The following is a 4,173-nucleotide window of genomic DNA, read 5'->3' as shown; positions in this document are numbered from 1 at the left end:
ACCTGCTGGCCCGCGACCGGAAGCCAGACTCTGACACTGAACATCTTCACGTCTAGATGGTGCTCATCTAGATGGGAAATTACCTAACGTCCTTGTCTGTGGGACCCAACTGATGCATAAAAACACATCCAGACTTAGATACAGAGCAACTTTAATTACAGAGACTATTGCAATAGGCAGAATGCTCTGTTCTCTGAAATCTGTAAACATCCAAAATCAGACAGAATAGGCTTTCTTTTCTAGGGGGAGTGAGCAGGGCTGGCAGGAACTTGTGAGGGAGGAGAGAAGGAGGGTGGGGGTGGGCAGGTGCAAAGGCAGGTTGTTTTGCAACAGGAATGTTTTTCTGTGTTGTCAGCATATTCTTAGACCGAGCTCTTAGGGGGACAACGTTCACCTGGTGCTTGTTTAAACTTGGGGCAATCCAACATTTATGGGCCCTGGGTGGAGGAGAGCTTGACCAAAGTTTGGTGAAGCAAAATCAAGGGTAACAAATGGACAATTATGAACACTTGGTCATTGCCTCTGTTGTTTCATACAGACGAACTCTCTGGTCCGATGGTATTGTGAGGATGATGTTGGTTCCATTAATTGTCAGGGGTGGACTGGCTTCCACATTCTCGCTGGCCCTGAAGGACTAGCTGTATCATTTGCTGAGTGTGTTCCCTGACGGACAGGTGTTGGAGGCTCTTGGAGATCAGGGGCTTAACAAGAGTTATACTCAGGAATATAGTAAGAAGATTAATTATTAAAGGTTAAATTGGGGAGTAAAGCCACAATTTGAAGCTTGAAGGGAGCTGGTTGAGAAGGCTCTGAGATGTTGGGCTTGAAGCACACTTAAATGGCAGAGTGAGGATGACAATGGCAATTTGATGGATTTCCCAGTTTGTAGTGAATATTTTTGATGGTGGCATAGACATTTATGGGAACATGTGCAAAGCAGTTACTTCTAACCACTGCAAAAGTGCCCCCTTGGGAAGCTAGGATCATTTCCAATGCCAGACAATTGTTGAGGACCATTTGCTGGACTTCTCTAGTTCTCTGGTGGTGATGTTGGTGTCTTTGGTAGGACTATCCACAGTTCTGGTCATTTCCCAAAGCAGAGTATGGAAAATGTGAGAGTTCAGGCAAACTTGCTGAGTGGCCCACACAGCAGCAGGTCCAGACACAAAGATTGTCGACAGGTGATCTGCTGTAGCAATTGAGCCTTTGAGAGTCCTCCCAATCCCCTAGCCTCGTGTTCTGACTTCTTGAGAAGCTAGCAAGAAAGGAAGGTCAAAGCCTTTCTGTGGCTGGGATTCTGCATCTAGGCTTATAGATGTAACATGCTTTTGCAGACCTTTTGGATCATCTAGGGCCTGGAAAGTTGAAATCTGAGGTAATAGTATAGTTATGGTGATAAAAGAAGGAAATCTGGTTAAAACTTTGATAAGGGTTATAAGATTAGCTAAGGGGCCGGCCCTGAGGCCGAGTGGTTAAGTTCGAGCACTCCGCTGCAGCGGTCCAGGGTTCAGATCCTGGGCGTGGACATGGCACCACTTGTCAGGCCACGTTGAGGCGGCGTCCCACATCCCACAACTAGAAGGACCTGCAACTAAGATATACAACTATGTACGGGGAGGGTCTGAGGAGATAAAGCAGGAAAAAAAAAAAAGATTAGCTAAATAACAGGATCTATTCCAACTGCAGGCATGCTATTCCCTTTTTGGCCGTGCCCATCCCCCATGGAGGACAATTCTAGAACCAAGAGGTCATGTTCAGCCAAAGCTTGCTCCCCTCTTCTAGACCATGTTCCAAATCCTAAGATGTCTGAATGTCTTGCTCAAACTGCTCTAAACCCACTTTTAGTGCATATATAAGCCTCTCTCCCTGAGTCTCCGTAAGGGCAGCTCATGCCTGCAGTGTGCACCGTTAGGGCCAAGAGAAGAGGCATGTGGAGAGGGGATGATGGCATTTGGATGTGTGGGTGGGGACATCTAATGCACCCAAAGCACAATAAAAACTCTGAACACTGAGGCTCAGGTGTCAATACTCTGTGCATATTGTCACACGTTGATGCAAGAAATGTAACATGTCCTGACTCCATGAGAGGACAACAGAAACTCTGTCTTAGTTACTCCTCTGGACTTCACCTTACACTCTCTTCCCTTGTCTAATTTTAATTTGTATCCTTTCCCTGTAAAAAAGACTGCAACTGTGAGTAACACCTTTCAGTAAGTTCTGTGAGCCCTCCTGGTGAATTATCGAACCTATGGGTTATCTTGGGGGCTCTTGACCTTGCAATTTTTGTCAGAAGTAAGAATGGTCTTGGAGACTGTTCCCTCTAACTTCCCAGTTGACCTGCATGCTCCACAGTTAGTGTCAGAAGCGGAATTCACTAGCCCAACCCTGACACACTGAAACATATAGTTCAAGAAGAGGAAGGAGGGCAGGGTGGAGGACGATGAACCTTTGATTCCTGGGTGGCCACAAGATCATCGATGGGATAGCACTGGAGCTGTGCTGCAATTAGTGATTGGAGGTAAAAGTTACCAAAGGAATTTAGGGATGATGGCTCCAACTCCTAAGGAGTTGGCTCAGTGGATGTGTAAGAAACTGCAAAGTAACAAGAAACCAGCTAATATCAATGTTTGGTTGTTGTTATCTGTGATAACCAAAATGAAAGGGGGAGTGTTGGGGTGGATCTTGAAGCTGAGACAAGCTCCAATTCAGGCTGTTTTGGGCTACCACCAAAGGGAAGAGTTAAGCTGAAGCCACTAATAGCTAATATTTGCAAGAGAATAGGGGAGAGCCGAGAGACACATGCAAGTTAGGCAGAAATGTTTAAACAGTTATTATTGGATAAATAAAGTGGATATTGATTGGGATCAAAATAAAGATCTTACTGCAGTGCTCTCAGAAGTTGGATGGATAGATGGGAGCCTCTGATGGTCCCCCTACATTGAAGGGCATTAAATAAATCTGCTTTGTTCACCCTGTTTGGAGGAATCTTAAAAGGTGGAAGGCAAAGATGACAATGAGAAACCTGAACTGGAATTGCCTGAGATGATGATCCCACAATCTAATCAAAATAAGCATTGACAAGAGGGCCTAGGTCCCTTGACCCAACCCCCAGCTAGGGACCTAAGGGGATGTGCACATGAGTGAGTAAAATGTTCAAGGAGTGGAGGAGACGTGTTTCTAGGACTCCTTGACATGGGAGCCCCGTGTACCCTAGTGCCAAAGCTTGTTGGTGAAGTCTTAACAGGGGCTACAGTTAGATTGGAAGGATATGGGAATGAACTCGTTGGTGGGATTACGGTGATTAAGGTTCATGAAATAAGTGGGCATGTGGATAGGCTGAATCTAGACATATCCTTTGCACCCTATGAGGCACAAAATGCCAACTGGGTGATCTGTTCAAGAGAAAGACAGGCTGCAGGTGGCTCTGGGGCAGAGTCTCCAGGGGAAAGCCCTAGGCAAATCTGTCAGGCTGGGCTGATGCTGGTAGCCCCTGGAGGCTCAGATGGGTCCTGGCAGAAATAGACAGTTACTCTGGATTGAGTTCTGTGTAGCCGGTGGTAGAGACAAATCCTAAAAATACTACAAAAGGACTGGAATAGAAGGTATTATGCCAGTTTGGACCACTGAGTCATATTTCTTCAGATCAAGAAACACGCTTTCATCCTGAGAAATAGTTTAATAGATAACTGGAACAGGCAAAGATTAAGGTGTGAAGGGCTAGCTTACACATCCTTCATGAGTGTGTGCTCACGCTCAACATGAAAGAGGCAGAGTACCCCCACTGGGAGATTCCTCCACTTTCCTGTGGGATCTGGGGAACGGGGTGGGAAGGGATGCTATTACTCTACAATTGTCCCCCACATCACCTCCACTTTCTTTTTCCTGCCTGATGCAGTGGTCCTGGGACCAGGGCAACAAGCACAGGTGATAGTAGCAGGGATGACCCCTAAGCAGGAAACTGTCAGTATATTTTTAAATCTTTATGTCAGAATTCCTAAGGGCCTGTGGTGAGCTGTGCCTTTATCTCATCTGGCAAAATTGAGGTTAAAAGCGACTGCAGCCATGTTGCCTAGTGGTCAAGAAAGCCCACTGGCGCTGCACCTGTGTAACCCTACCCTACATGCACGGGAGTGGATGGAGGGCCAGGCCTTGCTAGACAGTATTGCTGCTGGC

Source organism: Equus quagga, chromosome 15 (assembly GCF_021613505.1).
Source record: "Equus quagga isolate Etosha38 chromosome 15, UCLA_HA_Equagga_1.0, whole genome shotgun sequence".
NCBI lineage: Eukaryota > Metazoa > Chordata > Mammalia > Perissodactyla > Equidae > Equus > Equus quagga.
Note: the sequence above shows the minus strand (reverse complement) of the source record.